This window comes from Vicugna pacos, unplaced genomic scaffold, assembly GCF_048564905.1.
Source record: "Vicugna pacos unplaced genomic scaffold, VicPac4 scaffold_19, whole genome shotgun sequence".
Taxonomy (NCBI): Eukaryota; Metazoa; Chordata; class Mammalia; order Artiodactyla; family Camelidae; genus Vicugna; species Vicugna pacos.
Window position 1 is genome coordinate 47,707,142 of NW_027328740.1, and position 21,324 is coordinate 47,728,465.

A 21,324-nucleotide genomic window follows, 5' to 3' on the forward strand; every position below is an offset into this window, starting at 1 on the left:
CAGCCATGTTTTCGGCCAGCTTCTCTTCGTGTCTCCCATAAAGTCGACTTCAACAGGACTGGGCAAGTCTGAAAGGACCTCGGAGCCTCTCCAGTAAGCTGAAGACAGGCAGATCTTCCACTGTCTGCCCTTTCAGGTTCTGGAAACTGACCCGTGAACTCAGGTCTTTGGGCAGCAGCAGTATCTCGAACTGACACAGCTTCCCGGACCAAAGACCTAAGCCAAGCTCCACAGAGGGCGGCAGCCCCTCCATCGCACTGATCCACCCACAGAACTCTGCCCGGTTACCTAGGATCCACCAGCCACAACAAGCCTCGCGGTACACACCAACATTCCACCTGGAATCCAACCGCTAACTGCCATCCCCAATGGCTGCTGCATCTTGTCAGTGCTGGGGGAGGGGCTGCATCCGACGAGAGGTTCCTAAGGTAAATGTGATTCTACCCACTAGCGTCCCATGGGCCTTTGTTCTTCCCTCTTTCCTTTTGTTCAGATCTGTATGCACTGTAGCAACGGAGGGAAGTGTGTCCATTTTCAGTTGAATGTTTCACACGTCTTTAAACTTTCTAACAGTTCACAGTACACAGAGACCCACTAAGGGAAACTCTTGTTCCTGTAATATGGGCACACCCGCAATACATAGCCGTCGGTTGATTTCTGCTGAAACACCCGCATTCACGGGACATCTATCCATTTGTTTCAAGGGGGCTGAAATTCCTAGGAATGATACAATCCCCAGTGTGCACTTTACTGCCTGTCTCTTTTAATCTTAGTACACTTTTGTGGAGCTACTTTTCCTTGTTATAGGCTTGTGCCATTTCTTCTCGACGTAGTGTAGAATATGGCATTCATTCATCCTGTTGGAAGACTTGCAAGTCTATATCACGGACTAGGAATCCATTGGATTCCAAATCGGCATTTGGGTTAGGTCACGATATGCTCATATGAATCAATATTTACGAATATAAATGCACGCCTCTGATTTCCGAATACAGGTGTGCTGAGTACATTCAAGCCGCGATACTGGGTCGATGCGTACTGAATGATCCTTGACATCACCTTGAGTAATTTCTTTTGAATATTCATGTTACCCTACCCTTTTTGTGTTGTTTGTTTGTTTGATTCTTTCTTGGTCTGCTTCTCGTTTGCTTTGCAAACACGTCAGGCCATGCATCTCTCCGTTTGCTTCCAACAGAGAGTCATATAAGCTGACTCCCTTAAGAGAGTGCTTCCAATCCCCTATGATTTCCTGCTTCCCTCTCCCATCTTTAGGGTTTTGATGTCCTCCTTGCCTTCTTCTTGTTTCTTCTTTTCCACTCATGCTCTTCTTGCATTTCCAATAAGGGTTTTCTTCTTTCCATTTCATCTTGCTGCTTATCCCTTCAGGGGAGAATCCTCAACCTTTCTTTTAGGATAAGTTTCGAACTGCTGAATTCTTTTAAGATTTGCAGGTCTGTGGCATTCTCTAGCTCTGCTGTTATTAGAAATGGCGGTCATGTGGCATAGGCTACCCTAGATGGCAGCATTTTGCCATTCAAGCTATGGTCTATGTCCTGGCACTCCTCCCTGTCCTGCAATATTGCTGCTGAGATAGCAGCTGAAACCCCTCTGGAGGTTCTCTTGTGACTATGTTGCTTTCCTCCAGGCGCATTTTAAATCACTGGGATGCTCATGAACTTTGTTGATTTGGATCATACAGCTGCTGCTAAGTCTATTGGGATTCCACCTCTTTTGGACGCTGTGTACTTCCTGAATTCGCCTAGATGATTCTATCTTGGCTTTCAGCAAGTTTCAGTCTGATTTTTCTACACATAACTTTTCAAACATTGTTTGTTTCTTTATCTCTTGCTTTTCCATCTGGGACTCTTTCGAATTTTAGTCTTTCATGCCTTGTCTTCAACCAGGATTCAACAGCAATGTTTTCATTGGTTTGCACTTGCTTTCCTATGTGTGCTTCTGACCGAGGGATTTCTGTTCCCCTGTCTTCAAAGTCATTCACGTGTCCCTCTGCAATATCTCGTCTGCTTAGGACGGAATGTTAGCCCTGATATTTTCTCATCCACTGAGTTTTCTGATATTATTTGGCTCGTCTTTAGGCTTTCTCTTCCCCTTTTCTGGTATTCTGCCTTTTGTGATTCTGAGACACTGTTGTTCTTCAGTGTTTCCCTCACCTCCATTTTCAATACTTGCTCTGGAGAGCGTTTTGCAGTCTAGTTGTCTGAAAGCTTATCTTTAGGGCCTTCAATCTCTTTGGAACTGAAAATGGTACTTCCTTTTCCTTTTACTGTATTTCTTCATCTCTACTGGTCAGGTAATTTCAGGTATCTAATGTAGACTTCTAGGGCTTGGTTAAGTGAAAACTTTAGACACTTGGCTCTACACAATTGCATGGGATTTCTGTGAGGACAAATTTTCCTAGACATTGATGCCATGTCCTGTTCCTGTGTGTGTTGTCTGGTCTATCTCCAATTGCTGGTGTTGCCTTTGTTGTGATGAACCCCCCATACTATTTCGATTAGGATAACCTCATTTTGATTACGCTTATCTCACAAATCTGAAAGAGCACAGGACACTTCCTCTGGTGGAAATGGAGCTTCTAAAGGTTCTCAGCTCTGCATTCTACTCTCTGTTATTTTGGAGTGTTTCCAGAAGAGCAGAGTGTGAGTGCGCTTGTGCTTTGTAGTGCCACGGGAATGTCCCACTGAAACCAGTTCTTCCAAGAGCTTCTCTGTCTACAGAAACACCAGTGGAAGCATATCTATGGATGTCACACATCAGGGCCTGCTGGAATGATCCCGCAGACCGAACTTGGTGTCCTCGCTGCCGAACCGTGCCGGTGCCATCCAAAATGTAGCATCCGCTTTTGAGAGATAAACTGAAGGAAATCCTTCCTCTTCTCACGCTGTGGTCTTGGACCACACTTCCTTGTCCTCTCATCCTTGTGGCACGGGTGCACGAAGCCAACCACAGAGCTGTTGCACATCCTGTGCCTCAAACCAAACCATAATCACAGCCCAGGTTATGAATGTAGCAGATCCTAAGGCTTTTCATTCTGAATTCAAACCCAAGGCCCCCTGGATCCCTCAGACCCGATGCACAATATCTCTGATTCAGCCCCACACATGCTCTATTGGCAAAATGCCAAATTGGTCTCTGGTCCTGCAGATGCACTGGGTGTGGCCATGGGACATATCGATAATTTCAACTGCGCGCGCCAGGCTGGTTGCTTACTCATTGGGGTCCCAGGTCGGTTTGCTCTCTTGATAGGACCCACCACATCCCACAAAGCACTCCGGATCCCTGAGACTCAGCGTGTGCCACCATCCGTAGCCCTATCCCTCCCTGAACGCTGCCTCTGCTACCTCAAATTTGGCAGCTCGGAGCTTGGTCTCAGAATCAACTGTGGGGATATTTTGCACTGGATTCTTTGAGATCTGTCAGCCAAGCATCTGCTGTGCACTCTTCTAACACTCAGCGCATCACCTTCAATCCCATGTCTCCTGTCCGCTTGAGAGTGTGCGTCCAAGTTAAAGAGAGTTTCACCTTTACTGCTCCATCAACAGGGCTCAGACCATGCACTGGTATCCATTCCCTGCTTTTCCTTCTCCTGCTTCCAGGTGTTCTGAGGCCTCATCCTGTCTTTGGAAGTAACAGACCTCTCTTCGGCAAGTGTCCTGTGCCAAGGGCTGGGTGAGTGGATGTTTCCATTGCTGTGTTCATGGGAGCGAGTGAGCGCAGGTTGCACTGCTTCTCTGTCAACTGGGCATCGATGAATCAACACTTTCCAGATACATTTCACAGAAATGTGATTTCTTTTTATCTCTTTGTTTCTATACAGCCGTGGTGGGAGGGATTGTCCGAAGACTCCAGTTTTGACATTGTGTTGATATCTCATTTGCAGTCTTTAAAAATTTAATAGAATTGATATAAATGTTTTGGGAGTTATACGAAAATGAAGTTAGTTTCTGAAACATACTAAATCGACCTAGAAGCCAGACTTGTCAATTTCGGTAACATTTTGTCAGCTCTAAGGAAAACATAGACAGATAGAATGCAAACTAGCAGTCCGAACTGTTAAAGGGGTCATGTCAGCTCTTTACTGTTGAAGCCTCCGAAACCAACAGGAACCATGAAATAACTAATGGAAACATGAAATAACCCCCAAGCTTGGATTCCCTTGTGCATGTGGTGCCCTTTAGTCCCGATGACACCTACTGGTCAATGTTGGCATTTCAAGGTGTAACATCCCTCTCAAGGAAAATACAAGAGGAAACGAACTAAATATATACATTTAGCTTTGAATCCAAAGAACCTAGAGGCATTATAGCTATGAGAACCCTGCTGCAGCTATGCTAGGCTACTGAGAACCAGGTGTTCTTCTATCAGTGATGAGAACGCTTAATCATCCGATCATGTTGGGTAAAGCACTTGAATGCAACCAAGTCTGCACCCCCATGATAGATTGCCCCCGGGGGCTTGACTCAATTGAAAGACGGTCCACATAAGCTGTGTCTTTCATGTCATTGGCGACTTTTACAGTTCCGTTCACTATCTGACTTCTAATATTTACCTAGACTGTCTTGAAAAACGGAGGCCTAATACAGATTCAAGTTCAGTCAAAGATTCCCCTCACTTACCACACTCCCTTCACCCCAGAGAGGACATAATCCCAGCATTTGCTGAATCTAGCGGAAGGCCATCGTTTCTTTGTGGGAGCTAAGTATTCAATTCCTATCTATTTCATACGAGAGTATTTGACCTTTATGGGGTTCCCTGTTGTTCACAGAGGATGAAGCTAGAGGAACTCTGATTCTAGGAGGGGCTTGCTCTTCTCTTACTGGCTTCATTGCAGCTCAGGTACTGATCCCTCAAAATGGATGCCTGAGTGGAGGGGAGGGAAGAGCAAGTGCTTGATAGCTAGGCCCAAACCTGGGAAAAGGCTTACCTGGGCTTGGTGCACTTTGATCTGAATGGCTTGGAATTGCCCCTTGGGTCGTGTGGATTATCTGACCTCTTTCAAGAACATGAGCGTTTTTATCATCTCTGCCATCTCTTCTCTTTAGACGTCAGGGATCTTGGACCCGTTCTTGGAGCAGAGAATTGAGGAACTTCCTCCAGTCCACGGTGGCCCTCCGTAGGTTTCTGCTAGTATCAGCGAGGTTCAATATGTCTCATGAATGCCTTTCGAGCCTGCTATCCTCTACAGCTGTCTCCAGGCCAGTATTCTCTATTGTAGCAGAACATCTCTCATCAATGTGTTCGCATCTCTCCTCAATCCATGCAGCCAAGTTTTCGGCCAGCTTCTCTTCGTGTCTCCCATAAAGTCGACTTCAACAGGACTGGGCAAGTCTGAAAGGACCTCGGAGCCTCTCCAGTAAGCTGAAGACAGGCAGATCTTCCACTGTCTGCCCTTTCAGGTTCTGGAAACTGACCCGTGAACTCAGGTCTTTGGGCAGCAGCAGTATCTCGAACTGACACAGCTTCCCGGACCAAAGACCTAAGCCAAGCTCCACAGAGGGCGGCAGCCCCTCCATCGCACTGATCCACCCACAGAACTCTGCCCGGTTACCTAGGATCCACCAGCCACAACAAGCCTCGCGGTACACACCAACATTCCACCTGGAATCCAACCGCTAACTGCCATCCCCAATGGCTGCTGCATCTTGTCAGTGCTGGGGGAGGGGCTGCATCCGACGAGAGGTTCCTAAGGTAAATGTGATTCTACCCACTAGCGTCCCATGGGCCTTTGTTCTTCCCTCTTTCCTTTTGTTCAGATCTGTATGCACTGTAGCAACGGAGGGAAGTGTGTCCATTTTCAGTTGAATGTTTCACACGTCTTTAAACTTTCTAACAGTTCACAGTACACAGAGACCCACTAAGGGAAACTATTGTTCCTGTAATATGGGCACACCCGCAATACATAGCCGTCGGTTGATTTCTGCTGAAACACCCGCATTCACGGGACATCTATCCATTTGTTTCAAGGGGGCTGAAATTCCTAGGAATGATACAATCCCCAGTGTGCACTTTACTGCCTGTCTCTTTTAATCTTAGTACACTTTTGTGGAGCTACTTTTCCTTGTTATAGGCTTGTGCCATTTCTTCTCGACGTAGTGTAGAATATGGCATTCATTCATCCTGTTGGAAGACTTGCAAGTCTATATCACGGACTAGGAATCCATTGGATTCCAAATCGGCATTTGGGTTAGGTCACGATATGCTCATATGAATCAATATTTACGAATATAAATGCACGCCTCTGATTTCCGAATACAGGTGTGCTGAGTACATTCAAGCCGCGATACTGGGTCGATGCGTACTGAATGATCCTTGACATCACCTTGAGTAATTTCTTTTGAATATTCATGTTACCCTACCCTTTTTGTGTTGTTTGTTTGTTTGATTCTTTCTTGGTCTGCTTCTCGTTTGCTTTGCAAACACGTCAGGCCATGCATCTCTCCGTTTGCTTCCAACAGAGAGTCATATAAGCTGACTCCCTTAAGAGAGTGCTTCCAATCCCCTATGATTTCCTGCTTCCCTCTCCCATCTTTAGGGTTTTGATGTCCTCCTTGCCTTCTTCTTGTTTCTTCTTTTCCACTCATGCTCTTCTTGCATTTCCAATAAGGGTTTTCTTCTTTCCATTTCATCTTGCTGCTTATCCCTTCAGGGGAGAATTCTCAACCTTTCTTTTAGGATAAGTTTCGAACTGCTGAATTCTTTTAAGATTTGCAGGTCTGTGGCATTCTCTAGCTCTGCTGTTATTAGAAATGGCGGTCATGTGGCATAGGCTACCCTAGATGGCAGCATTTTGCCATTCAAGCTATGGTCTATGTCCTGGCACTCCTCCCTGTCCTGCAATATTGCTGCTGAGATAGCAGCTGAAACCCCTCTGGAGGTTCTCTTGTGACTATGTTGCTTTCCTCCAGGCGCATTTTAAATCACTGGGATGCTCATGAACTTTGTTGATTTGGATCATACAGCTGCTGCTAAGTCTATTGGGATTCCACCTCTTTTGGACGCTGTGTACTTCCTGAATTCGCCTAGATGATTCTATCTTGGCTTTCAGCAAGTTTCAGTCTGATTTTTCTACACATAACTTTTCAAACATTGTTTGTTTCTTTATCTCTTGCTTTTCCATCTGGGACTCTTTCGAATTTTAGTCTTTCATGCCTTGTCTTCAACCAGGATTCAACAGCAATGTTTTCATTGGTTTGCACTTGCTTTCCTATGTGTGCTTCTGACCGAGGGATTTCTGTTCCCCTGTCTTCAAAGTCATTCACGCGTCCCTCTGCAATATCTCGTCTGCTTAGGACGGAATGTTAGCCCTGATATTTTCTCATCCACTGAGTTTTCTGATATTATTTGGCTCGTCTTTAGGCTTTCTCTTCCCCTTTTCTGGTATTCTGCCTTTTGTGATTCTGAGACACTGTTGTTCTTCAGTGTTTCCCTCACCTCCATTTTCAATACTTGCTCTGGAGAGCGTTTTGCAGTCTAGTTGTCTGAAAGCTTATCTTTAGGGCCTTCAATCTCTTTGGAACTGAAAATGGTACTTCCTTTTCCTTTTACTGTATTTCTTCATCTCTACTGGTCAGGTAATTTCAGGTATCTAATGTAGACTTCTAGGGCTTGGTTAAGTGAAAACTTTAGACACTTGGCTCTACACAATTGCATGGGATTTCTGTGAGGACAAATTTTCCTAGACATTGATGCCATGTCCTGTTCCTGTGTGTGTTGTCTGGTCTATCTCCAATTGCTGGTGTTGCCTTTGTTGTGATGAACCCCCCATACTATTTCGATTAGGATAACCTCATTTTGATTACGCTTATCTCACAAATCTGAAAGAGCACAGGACACTTCCTCTGGTGGAAATGGAGCTTCTAAAGGTTCTCAGCTCTGCATTCTACTCTCTGTTATTTTGGAGTGTTTCCAGAAGAGCAGAGTGTGAGTGCGCTTGTGCTTTGTAGTGCCACGGGAATGTCCCACTGAAACCAGTTCTTCCAAGAGCTTCTCTGTCTACAGAAACACCAGTGGAAGCATATCTATGGATGTCACACATCAGGGCCTGCTGGAATGATCCCGCAGCCCGAACTTGGTGTCCTCGCTGCCGAACCGTGCCGGTGCCATCCAAAATGTAGCATCCGCTTTTGAGAGATAAACTGAAGGAAATCCTTCCTCTTCTCACGCTGTGGTCTTGGACCACACTTCCTTGTCCTCTCATCCTTGTGGCACGGGTGCACGAAGCCAACCACAGAGCTGTTGCACATCCGGTGCCTCAAACCAAACCATAATCACAGCCCAGGTTATGAATGTAGCAGATCCTAAGGCTTTTCATTCTGAATTCAAACCCAAGGCCCCCTGGATCCCTCAGACCCGATGCACAATATCTCTGATTCAGCCCCACACATGCTCTATTGGCAAAATGCCAAATTGGTCTCTGGTCCTGCAGATGCACTGGGTGTGGCCATGGGACATATCGATAATTTCAACTGCACGCGCCAGGATGGTTGCTTGCTCATTGGGGTCCCAGGTCGGTTTGCTCTCTTGATAGGACCCACCACATCCCACAACGCACTCCGGATCCCTGAGACTCAGCGTGTGCCACCATCCGTAGCCCTATCCCTCCCTGAACGCTGCCTCTGCTACCTCAAATTTGGCAGCTCGGAGCTTGGTCTCAGAATCAACTGTGGGGATATTTTGCACTGGATTCTTTGAGATCTGTCAGCCAAGCATCTGCTGTGCACTCTTCTAACACTCAGCGCATCACCTTCAATCCCATGTCTCCTGTCCGCTTGAGAGTGTGCGTCCAAGTTAAAGAGAGTTTCACCTTTACTGCTCCATCAACAGGGCTCAGACCATGCACTGGTATCCATTCCCTGCTTTTCCTTCTCCTGCTTCCAGGTGTTCTGAGGCCTCATCCTGTCTTTGGAAGTAACAGACCTCTCTTCGGCAAGTGTCCTGTGCCAAGGGCTGGGTGAGTGGATGTTTCCATTGCTGTGTTCATGGGAGCGAGTGAGCGCATGTTGCACTGCTTCTCTGTCAACTGGGCATCGATGAATCAACACTTTCCAGATACATTTCACAGAAATGTGATTTCTTTTTATCTCTTTGTTTCTATACAGCCGTGGTGGGAGGGATTGTCCGAAGACTCCAGTTTTGACATTGTGTTGATATCTCATTTGCAGTCTTTAAAAATTTAATAGAATTGATATAAATGTTTTGGGAGTTATACGAAAATGAAGTTAGTTTCTGAAACATACTAAATCGACCTAGAAGCCAGACTTGTCAATTTCGGTAACATTTTGTCAGCTCTAAGGAAAACATAGACAGATAGAATGCAAACTAGCAGTCCGAACTGTTAAAGGGGTCATGTCAGCTCTTTACTGTTGAAGCCTCCGAAACCAACAGGAACCATGAAATAACTAATGGAAACATGAAATAACCCCCAAGCTTGGATTCCCTTGTGCATGTGGTGCCCTTTAGTCCCGATGACACCTACTGGTCAATGTTGGCATTTCAAGGTGTAACATCCCTCTCAAGGAAAATACAAGAGGAAACGAACTAAATATATACATTTAGCTTTGAATCCAAAGAACCTAGAGGCATTATAGCTATGAGAACCCTGCTGCAGCTATGCTAGGCTACTGAGAACCAGGTGTTCTTCTATCAGTGATGAGAACGCTTAATCATCCGATCATGTTGGGTAAAGCACTTGAATGCAACCAAGTCTGCACCCCCATGATAGATTGCCCCCGGGGGCTTGACTCAATTGAAAGACGGTCCACATAAGCTGTGTCTTTCATGTCATTGGCGACTTTTACAGTTCCGTTCACTATCTGACTTCTAATATTTACCTAGACTGTCTTGAAAAACGGAGGCCTAATACAGATTCAAGTTCAGTCAAAGATTCCCCTCACTTACCACACTCCCTTCACCCCAGAGAGGACATAATCCCAGCATTTGCTGAATCTAGCGGAAGGCCATCGTTTCTTTGTGGGAGCTAAGTATTCAATTCCTATCTATTTCATACGAGAGTATTTGACCTTTATGGGGTTCCCTGTTGTTCACAGAGGATGAAGCTAGAGGAACTCTGATTCTAGGAGGGGCTTGCTCTTCTCTTACTGGCTTCATTGCAGCTCAGGTACTGATCCCTCAAAATGGATGCCTGAGTGGAGGGGAGGGAAGAGCAAGTGCTTGATAGCTAGGCCCAAACCTGGGAAAAGGCTTACCTGGGCTTGGTGCACTTTGATCTGAATGGCTTGGAATTGCCCCTTGGGTCGTGTGGATTATCTGACCTCTTTCAAGAACATGAGCGTTTTTATCATCTCTGCCATCTCTTCTCTTTAGACGTCAGGGATCTTGGACCCGTTCTTGGAGCAGAGAATTGAGGAACTTCCTCCAGTCCACGGTGGCCCTCCGTAGGTTTCTGCTAGTATCAGCGAGGTTCAATATGTCTCATGAATGCCTTTCGAGCCTGCTATCCTCTACAGCTGTCTCCAGGCCAGTATTCTCTATTGTAGCAGAACATCTCTCATCAATGTGTTCGCATCTCTCCTCAATCCGTGCAGCCATGTTTTCGGCCAGCTTCTCTTCGTGTCTCCCATAAAGTCGACTTCAACAGGACTGGGCAAGTCTGAAAGGACCTCGGAGCCTCTCCAGTAAGCTGAAGACAGGCAGATCTTCCACTGTCTGCCCTTTCAGGTTCTGGAAACTGACCCGTGAACTCAGGTCTTTGGGCAGCAGCAGTATCTCGAACTGACACAGCTTCCCGGACCAAAGACCTAAGCCAAGCTCCACAGAGGGCGGCAGCCCCTCCATCGCACTGATCCACCCACAGAACTCTGCCCGGTTACCTAGGATCCACCAGCCACAACAAGCCTCGCGGTACACACCAACATTCCACCTGGAATCCAACCGCTAACTGCCATCCCCAATGGCTGCTGCATCTTGTCAGTGCTGGGGGAGGGGCTGCATCCGACGAGAGGTTCCTAAGGTAAATGTGATTCTACCCACTAGCGTCCCATGGGCCTTTGTTCTTCCCTCTTTCCTTTTGTTCAGATCTGTATGCACTGTAGCAACGGAGGGAAGTGTGTCCATTTTCAGTTGAATGTTTCACACGTCTTTAAACTTTCTAACAGTTCACAGTACACAGAGACCCACTAAGGGAAACTATTGTTCCTGTAATATGGGCACACCCGCAATACATAGCCGTCGGTTGATTTCTGCTGAAACACCCGCATTCACGGGACATCTATCCATTTGTTTCAAGGGGGCTGAAATTCCTAGGAATGATACAATCCCCAGTGTGCACTTTACTGCCTGTCTCTTTTAATCTTAGTACACTTTTGTGGAGCTACTTTTCCTTGTTATAGGCTTGTGCCATTTCTTCTCGACGTAGTGTAGAATATGGCATTCATTCATCCTGTTGGAAGACTTGCAAGTCTATATCACGGACTAGGAATCCATTGGATTCCAAATCGGCATTTGGGTTAGGTCACGATATGCTCATATGAATCAATATTTACGAATATAAATGCACGCCTCTGATTTCCGAATACAGGTGTGCTGAGTACATTCAAGCCGCGATACTGGGTCGATGCGTACTGAATGATCCTTGACATCACCTTGAGTAATTTCTTTTGAATATTCATGTTACCCTACCCTTTTTGTGTTGTTTGTTTGTTTGATTCTTTCTTGGTCTGCTTCTCGTTTGCTTTGCAAACACGTCAGGCCATGCATCTCTCCGTTTGCTTCCAACAGAGAGTCATATAAGCTGACTCCCTTAAGAGAGTGCTTCCAATCCCCTATGATTTCCTGCTTCCCTCTCCCATCTTTAGGGTTTTGATGTCCTCCTTGCCTTCTTCTTGTTTCTTCTTTTCCACTCATGCTCTTCTTGCATTTCCAATAAGGGTTTTCTTCTTTCCATTTCATCTTGCTGCTTATCCCTTCAGGGGCTAATTCTCAACCTTTCTTTTAGGATAAGTTTCGAACTGCTGAATTCTTTTAAGATTTGCAGGTCTGTGGCATTCTCTAGCTCTGCTGTTATTAGAAATGGCGGTCATGTGGCATAGGCTACCCTAGATGGCAGCATTTTGCCATTCAAGCTATGGTCTATGTCCTGGCACTCCTCCCTGTCCTGCAATATTGCTGCTGAGATAGCAGCTGAAACCCCTCTGGAGGTTCTCTTGTGACTATGTTGCTTTCCTCCAGGCGCATTTTAAATCACTGGGATGCTCATGAACTTTGTTGATTTGGATCATACAGCTGCTGCTAAGTCTATTGGGATTCCACCTCTTTTGGACGCTGTGTACTTCCTGAATTCGCCTAGATGATTCTATCTTGGCTTTCAGCAAGTTTCAGTCTGATTTTTCTACACATAACTTTTCAAACATTGTTTGTTTCTTTATCTCTTGCTTTTCCATCTGGGACTCTTTCGAATTTTAGTCTTTCATGCCTTGTCTTCAACCAGGATTCAACAGCAATGTTTTCATTGGTTTGCACTTGCTTTCCTATGTGTGCTTCTGACCGAGGGATTTCTGTTCCCCTGTCTTCAAAGTCATTCACGCGTCCCTCTGCAATATCTCGTCTGCTTAGGACGGAATGTTAGCCCTGATATTTTCTCATCCACTGAGTTTTCTGATATTATTTGGCTCGTCTTTAGGCTTTCTCTTCCCCTTTTCTGGTATTCTGCCTTTTGTGATTCTGAGACACTGTTGTTCTTCAGTGTTTCCCTCACCTCCATTTTCAATACTTGCTCTGGAGAGCGTTTTGCAGTCTAGTTGTCTGAAAGCTTATCTTTAGGGCCTTCAATCTCTTTGGAACTGAAAATGGTACTTCCTTTTCCTTTTACTGTATTTCTTCATCTCTACTGGTCAGGTAATTTCAGGTATCTAATGTAGACTTCTAGGGCTTGGTTAAGTGAAAACTTTAGACACTTGGCTCTACACAATTGCATGGGATTTCTGTGAGGACAAATTTTCCTAGACATTGATGCCATGTCCTGTTCCTGTGTGTGTTGTCTGGTCTATCTCCAATTGCTGGTGTTGCCTTTGTTGTGATGAACCCCCCATACTATTTCGATTAGGATAACCTCATTTTGATTACGCTTATCTCACAAATCTGAAAGAGCACAGGACACTTCCTCTGGTGGAAATGGAGCTTCTAAAGGTTCTCAGCTCTGCATTCTACTCTCTGTTATTTTGGAGTGTTTCCAGAAGAGCAGAGTGTGAGTGCGCTTGTGCTTTGTAGTGCCACGGGAATGTCCCACTGAAACCAGTTCTTCCAAGAGCTTCTCTGTCTACAGAAACACCAGTGGAAGCATATCTATGGATGTCACACATCAGGGCCTGCTGGAATGATCCCGCAGCCCGAACTTGGTGTCCTCGCTGCCGAACCGTGCCGGTGCCATCCAAAATGTAGCATCCGCTTTTGAGAGATAAACTGAAGGAAATCCTTCCTCTTCTCACGCTGTGGTCTTGGACCACACTTCCTTGTCCTCTCATCCTTGTGGCACGGGTGCACGAAGCCAACCACAGAGCTGTTGCACATCCGGTGCCTCAAACCAAACCATAATCACAGCCCAGGTTATGAATGTAGCAGATCCTAAGGCTTTTCATTCTGAATTCAAACCCAAGGCCCCCTGGATCCCTCAGACCCGATGCACAATATCTCTGATTCAGCCCCACACATGCTCTATTGGCAAAATGCCAAATTGGTCTCTGGTCCTGCAGATGCACTGGGTGTGGCCATGGGACATATCGATAATTTCAACTGCACGCGCCAGGATGGTTGCTTGCTCATTGGGGTCCCAGGTCGGTTTGCTCTCTTGATAGGACCCACCACATCCCACAACGCACTCCGGATCCCTGAGACTCAGCGTGTGCCACCATCCGTAGCCCTATCCCTCCCTGAACGCTGCCTCTGCTACCTCAAATTTGGCAGCTCGGAGCTTGGTCTCAGAATCAACTGTGGGGATATTTTGCACTGGATTCTTTGAGATCTGTCAGCCAAGCATCTGCTGTGCACTCTTCTAACACTCAGCGCATCACCTTCAATCCCATGTCTCCTGTCCGCTTGAGAGTGTGCGTCCAAGTTAAAGAGAGTTTCACCTTTACTGCTCCATCAACAGGGCTCAGACCATGCACTGGTATCCATTCCCTGCTTTTCCTTCTCCTGCTTCCAGGTGTTCTGAGGCCTCATCCTGTCTTTGGAAGTAACAGACCTCTCTTCGGCAAGTGTCCTGTGCCAAGGGCTGGGTGAGTGGATGTTTCCATTGCTGTGTTCATGGGAGCGAGTGAGCGCAGGTTGCACTGCTTCTCTGTCAACTGGGCATCGATGAATCAACACTTTCCAGATACATTTCACAGAAATGTGATTTCTTTTTATCTCTTTGTTTCTATACAGCCGTGGTGGGAGGGATTGTCCGAAGACTCCAGTTTTGACATTGTGTTGATATCTCATTTGCAGTCTTTAAAAATTTAATAGAATTGATATAAATGTTTTGGGAGTTATACGAAAATGAAGTTAGTTTCTGAAACATACTAAATCGACCTAGAAGCCAGACTTGTCAATTTCGGTAACATTTTGTCAGCTCTAAGGAAAACATAGACAGATAGAATGCAAACTAGCAGTCCGAACTGTTAAAGGGGTCATGTCAGCTCTTTACTGTTGAAGCCTCCGAAACCAACAGGAACCATGAAATAACTAATGGAAACATGAAATAACCCCCAAGCTTGGATTCTCTTGTGCATGTGGTGCCCTTTAGTCCCGATGACACCTACTGGTCAATGTTGGCATTTCAAGGTGTAACATCCCTCTCAAGGAAAATACAAGAGGAAACGAACTAAATATATACATTTAGCTTTGAATCCAAAGAACCTAGAGGCATTATAGCTATGAGAACCCTGCTGCAGCTATGCTAGGCTACTGAGAACCAGGTGTTCTTCTATCAGTGATGAGAACGCTTAATCATCCGATCATGTTGGGTAAAGCACTTGAATGCAACCAAGTCTGCACCCCCATGATAGATTGCCCCCGGGGGCTTGACTCAATTGAAAGACGGTCCACATAAGCTGTGTCTTTCATGTCATTGGCGACTTTTACAGTTCCGTTCACTATCTGACTTCTAATATTTACCTAGACTGTCTTGAAAAACGGAGGCCTAATACAGATTCAAGTTCAGTCAAAGATTCCCCTCACTTACCACACTCCCTTCACCCCAGAGAGGACATAATCCCAGCATTTGCTGAATCTAGCGGAAGGCCATCGTTTCTTTGTGGGAGCTAAGTATTCAATTCCTATCTATTTCATACGAGAGTATTTGACCTTTATGGGGTTCCCTGTTGTTCACAGAGGATGAAGCTAGAGGAACTCTGATTCTAGGAGGGGCTTGCTCTTCTCTTACTGGCTTCATTGCAGCTCAGGTACTGATCCCTCAAAATGGATGCCTGAGTGGAGGGGAGGGAAGAGCAAGTGCTTGATAGCTAGGCCCAAACCTGGGAAAAGGCTTACCTGGGCTTGGTGCACTTTGATCTGAATGGCTTGGAATTGCCCCTTGGGTCGTGTGGATTATCTGACCTCTTTCAAGAACATGAGCGTTTTTATCATCTCTGCCATCTCTTCTCTTTAGACGTCAGGGATCTTGGACCCGTTCTTGGAGCAGAGAATTGAGGAACTTCCTCCAGTCCACGGTGGCCCTCCGTAGGTTTCTGCTAGTATCAGCGAGGTTCAATATGTCTCATGAATGCCTTTCGAGCCTGCTATCCTCTACAGCTGTCTCCAGGCCAGTATTCTCTATTGTAGCAGAACATCTCTCATCAATGTGTTCGCATCTCTCCTCAATCCGTGCAGCCATGTTTTCGGCCAGCTTCTCTTCGTGTCTCCCATAAAGTCGACTTCAACAGGACTGGGCAAGTCTGAAAGGACCTCGGAGCCTCTCCAGTAAGCTGAAGACAGGCAGATCTTCCACTGTCTGCCCTTTCAGGTTCTGGAAACTGACCCGTGAACTCAGGTCTTTGGGCAGCAGCAGTATCTCGAACTGACACAGCTTCCCGGACCAAAGACCTAAGCCAAGCTCCACAGAGGGCGGCAGCCCCTCCATCGCACTGATCCACCCACAGAACTCTGCCCGGTTACCTAGGATCCACCAGCCACAACAAGCCTCGCGGTACACACCAACATTCCACCTGGAATCCAACCGCTAACTGCCATCCCCAATGGCTGCTGCATCTTGTCAGTGCTGGGGGAGGGGCTGCATCCGACGAGAGGTTCCTAAGGTAAATGTGATTCTACCCACTAGCGTCCCATGGGCCTTTGTTCTTCCCTCTTTCCTTTTGTTCAGATCTGTATGCACTGTAGCAACGGAGGGAAGTGTGTCCATTTTCAGTTGAATGTTTCACACGTCTTTAAACTTTCTAACAGTTCACAGTACACAGAGACCCACTAAGGGAAACTATTGTTCCTGTAATATGGGCACACCCGCAATACATAGCCGTCGGTTGATTTCTGCTGAAACACCCGCATTCACGGGACATCTATCCATTTGTTTCAAGGGGGCTGAAATTCCTAGGAATGATACAATCCCCAATGTGCACTTTACTGCCTGTCTCTTTTGATCTTAGTACACTTTTGTGGAGCTACTTTTCCTTGTTATAGGCTTGTGCCATTTCTTCTCGACGTAGTGTAGAATATGGCATTCATTCATCCTGTTGGAAGACTTGCAAGTCTATATCACGGACTAGGAAACCATTGGATTCCAAATCGGCATTTGGGTTAGGTCACGATATGCTCATATGAATCAATATTTACGAATGTAAATGCACGCCTCTGATTTCCGAATACAGGTGTGCTGAGTACATTCAAGCCGCGATACTGGGTCGATGCGTACTGAATGATCCTTGACATCACCTTGAGTAATTTCTTTTGAATATTCATGTTACCCTACCCTTTTTGTGTTGTTTGTTTGTTTGATTCTTTCTTGGTCTGCTTCTCGTTTGCTTTGCAAACACGTCAGGCCATGCATCTCTCCGTTTGCTTCCAACAGAGAGTCATATAAGCTGACTCCCTTAAGAGAGTGCTTCCAATCCCCTATGATTTCCTGCTTCCCTCTCCCATCTTTAGGGTTTTGATGTCCTCCTTGCCTTCTTCTTGTTTCTTCTTTTCCACTCATGCTCTTCTTGCATTTCCAATAAGGGTTTTCTTCTTTCCATTTCATCTTGCTGCTTATCCCTTCAGGGGAGAATCCTCAACCTTTCTTTTAGGATAAGTTTCGAACTGCTGAATTCTTTTAAGATTTGCAGGTCTGTGGCATTCTCTAGCTCTGCTGTTATTAGAAATGGTGGTCATGTGGCATAGGCTACCCTAGATGGCAGCATTTTGCCATTCAAGCTATGGTCTATGTCCTGGCACTCCTCCCTGTCCTGCAATATTGCTGCTGAGATAGCAGCTGAAACCCCTCTGGAGGTTCTCTTGTGACTATGTTGCTTTCCTCCAGGCGCATTTTAAATCACTGGGATGCTCATGAACTTTGTTGATTTGGATCATACAGCTGCTGCTAAGTCTATTGGGATTCCACCTCTTTTGGACGCTGTGTACTTCCTGAATTCGCCTAGATGATTCTATCTTGGCTTTCAGCAAGTTTCAGTCTGATTTTTCTACACATAACTTTTCAAACATTGTTTGTTTCTTTATCTCTTGCTTTTCCATCTGGGACTCTTTCGAATTTTAGTCTTTCATGCCTTGTCTTCAACCAGGATTCAACAGCAATGTTTTCATTGGTTTGCACTTGCTTTCCTATGTGTGCTTCTGACCGAGGGATTTCTGTTCCCCTGTCTTCAAAGTCATTCACGCGTCCCTCTGCAATATCTCGTCTGCTTAGGACGGAATGTTAGCCCTGATATTTTCTCATCCACTGAGTTTTCTGATATTATTTGGCTCGTCTTTAGGCTTTCTCTTCCCCTTTTCTGGTATTCTGCCTTTTGTGATTCTGAGACACTGTTGTTCTTCAGTGTTTCCCTCACCTCCATTTTCAATACTTGCTCTGGAGAGCGTTTTGCAGTCTAGTTGTCTGAAAGCTTATCTTTAGGGCCTTCAATCTCTTTGGAACTGAAAATGGTACTTCCTTTTCCTTTTACTGTATTTCTTCATCTCTACTGGTCAGGTAATTTCAGGTATCTAATGTAGACTTCTAGGGCTTGGTTAAGTGAAAACTTTAGACACTTGGCTCTACACAATTGCATGGGATTTCTGTGAGGACAAATTTTCCTAGACATTGATGCCATGTCCTGTTCCTGTGTGTGTTGTCTGGTCTATCTCCAATTGCTGGTGTTGCCTTTGTTGTGATGAACCCCCCATACTATTTCGATTAGGATAACCTCAATTTGATTACGCTTATCTCACAAATCTGAAAGAGCACAGGACACTTCCTCTGGTGGAAATGGAGCTTCTAAAGGTTCTCAGCTCTGCATTCTACTCTCTGTTATTTTGGAGTGTTTCCAGAAGAGCAGAGTGTGAGTGCGCTTGTGCTTTGTAGTGCCACGGGAATGTCCCACTGAAACCAGTTCTTCCAAGAGCTTCTCTGTCTACAGAAACACCAGTGGAAGCATATCTATGGATGTCACACATCAGGGCCTGCTGGAATGATCCCGCAGCCCGAACTTGGTGTCCTCGCTGCCGAACCGTGCCGGTGCCATCCAAAATGTAGCATCCGCTTTTGAGAGATAAACTGAAGGAAATCCTTCCTCTTCTCACGCTGTGGTCTTGGACCACACTTCCTTGTCCTCTCATCCTTGTGGCACGGGTGCACGAAGCCAACCACAGAGCTGTTGCACATCCGGTGCCTCAAACCAAACCATAATCACAGCCCAGGTTATGAATGTAGCAGATCCTAAGGCTTTTCATTCTGAATTCAAACCCAAGGCCCCCTGGATCCCTCAGACCCGATGCACAATATCTCTGATTCAGCCCCACACATGCTCTATTGGCAAAATGCCAAATTGGTCTCTGGTCCTGCAGATGCACTGGGTGTGGCCATGGGACATATCCATAATTTCAACTGCGCGCGCCAGGCTGGTTGCTTGCTCATTGGGGTCCCAGGTCGGTTTGCTCTCTTGATAGGACCCACCACATCCCACAACGCACTCCGGATCCCTGAGACTCAGCGTGTGCCACCATCCGTAGCCCTATCCCTCCCTGAACGCTGCCTCTGCTACCTCAAATTTGGCAGCTCGGAGCTTGGTCTCAGAATCAACTGTGGGGATATTTTGCACTGGATTCTTTGAGATCTGTCAGCCAAGCATCTGCTGTGCACTCTTCTAACACTCAGCGCATCACCTTCAATCCCATGTCTCCTGTCCGCTTGAGAGTGTGCGTCCAAGTTAAAGAGAGTTTCACCTTTACTGCTCCATCAACAGGGCTCAGACCATGCACTGGTATCCATTCCCTGCTTTTCCTTCTCCTGCTTCCAGGTGTTCTGAGGCCTCATCCTGTCTTTGGAAGTAACAGACCTCTCTTCGGCAAGTGTCCTGTGCCAAGGGCTGGGTGAGTGGATGTTTCCATTGCTGTGTTCATGGGAGCGAGTGAGCGCAGGTTGCACTGCTTCTCTGTCAACTGGGCATCGATGAATCAACACTTTCCAGATACATTTCACAGAAATGTGATTTCTTTTTATCTCTTTGTTTCTATACAGCCGTGGTGGGAGGGATTGTCCGAAGACTCCAGTTTTGACATTGTGTTGATATCTCATTTGCAGTCTTTAAAAATTTAATAGAATTGATATAAATGTTTTGGGAGTTATACGAAAATGAAGTTAGTTTCTGAAACATACTAAATCGACCTAGAAGCCAGACTTGTCAATTTCGGTAACATTTTGTCAGCTCTAAGGAAAACATAGACAGATAGAATGCAAACTAGCAGTCCGAACTGTTAAAGGGGTCATGTCAGCTCTTTACTGTTGAAGCCTCCGAAACCAACAGGAACCATGAAATAACTAATGGAAACATGAAATAACCCCCAAGCTTGGATTCCCTTGTGCATGTGGTGCCCTTTACTCCCGATGACACCTACTGGTCAATGTTGGCATTTCAAGGTGTAACATCCCTCTCAAGGAAAATACAAGAGGAAACGAACTAAATATATACATTTAGCTTTGAATCCAAAGAACCTAGAGGCATTATAGCTATGAGAACCCTGCTGCAGCTATGCTAGGCTACTGAGAACCAGGTGTTCTTCTATCAGTGATGAGAACGCTTAATCATCCGATCATGTTGGGTAAAGCACTTGAATGCAACCAAGTCTGCACCCCCATGATAGATTGCCCCCGGGGGCTTGACTCAATTGAAAGACGGTCCACATAAGCTGTGTCTTTCATGTCATTGGCGACTTTTACAGTTCCGTTCACTATCTGACTTCTAATATTTACCTAGACTGTCTTGAAAAACGGAGGCCTAATACAGATTCAAGTTCAGTCAAAGATTCCCCTCACTTACCACACTCCCTTCACCCCAGAGAGGACATAATCCCAGCATTTGCTGAATCTAGCGGAAGGCCATCGTTTCTTTGTGGGAGCTAAGTATTCAATTCCTATCTATTTCATACGAGAGTATTTGACCTTTATGGGGTTCCCTGTTGTTCACAGAGGATGAAGCTAGAGGAACTCTGATTCTAGGAGGGGCTTGCTCTTCTCTTACTGGCTTCATTGCAGCTCAGGTACTGATCCCTCAAAATGGATGCCTGAGTGGAGGGGAGGGAAGAGCAAGTGCTTGATAGCTAGGCCCAAACCTGGGAAAAGGCTTACCTGGGCTTGGTGCACTTTGATCTGAATGGCTTGGAATTGCCCCTTGGGTCGTGTGGATTATCTGACCTCTTTCAAGAACATGAGCGTTTTTATCATCTCTGCCATCTCTTCTCTTTAGACGTCAGGGATCTTGGACCCGTTCTTGGAGCAGAGAATTGAGGAACTTCCTCCAGTCCACGGTGGCCCTCCGTAGGTTTCTGCTAGTATCAGCGAGGTTCAATATGTCTCATGAATGCCTTTCGAGCCTGCTATCCTCTACAGCTGTCTCCAGGCCAGTATTCTCTATTGTAGCAGAACATCTCTCATCAATGTGTTCGCATCTCTCCTCAATCCGTGCAGCCATGTTTTCGGCCAGCTTCTCTTCGTGTCTCCCATAAAGTCGACTTCAACAGGACTGGGCAAGTCTGAAAGGACCTCGGAGCCTCTCCAGTAAGCTGAAGACAGGCAGATCTTCCACTGTCTGCCCTTTCAGGTTCTGGAAACTGACCCGTGAACTCAGGTCTTTGGGCAGCAGCAGTATCTCGAACTGACACAGC

General features: G+C 46.0%; 4 long non-coding RNA genes across 4 annotated transcripts; all 4 read left to right on the top strand.

The window, feature by feature from the left end:
* The first annotated feature begins 301 nt into the window (after nucleotides 1-301).
* Nucleotides 302-5,237, top strand: LOC140692984 (uncharacterized). Its single transcript, XR_012068632.1, has 3 exons — nucleotides 302-428; nucleotides 3,618-3,690; nucleotides 5,064-5,237. It is a non-coding gene; the product is annotated as an uncharacterized lncRNA (long non-coding RNA).
* Nucleotides 5,238-5,580: 343 nt separating this feature from the next.
* On the top strand, nucleotides 5,581-10,518 carry LOC140693006 (uncharacterized). The gene is made up of 3 exons (XR_012068654.1): nucleotides 5,581-5,709; nucleotides 8,899-8,971; nucleotides 10,345-10,518. It is a non-coding gene; the product is annotated as an uncharacterized lncRNA (long non-coding RNA).
* Nucleotides 10,519-10,863: 345 nt separating this feature from the next.
* Nucleotides 10,864-15,799, top strand: LOC140692989 (uncharacterized). The gene is made up of 3 exons (XR_012068637.1): nucleotides 10,864-10,990; nucleotides 14,180-14,252; nucleotides 15,626-15,799. It is a non-coding gene; the product is annotated as an uncharacterized lncRNA (long non-coding RNA).
* Nucleotides 15,800-16,142: 343 nt separating this feature from the next.
* LOC140692981 (uncharacterized) lies at nucleotides 16,143-21,080 on the top strand. The gene is made up of 3 exons (XR_012068629.1): nucleotides 16,143-16,271; nucleotides 19,461-19,533; nucleotides 20,907-21,080. It is a non-coding gene; the product is annotated as an uncharacterized lncRNA (long non-coding RNA).
* The last annotated feature ends 244 nt before the right edge of the window (nucleotides 21,081-21,324 follow it).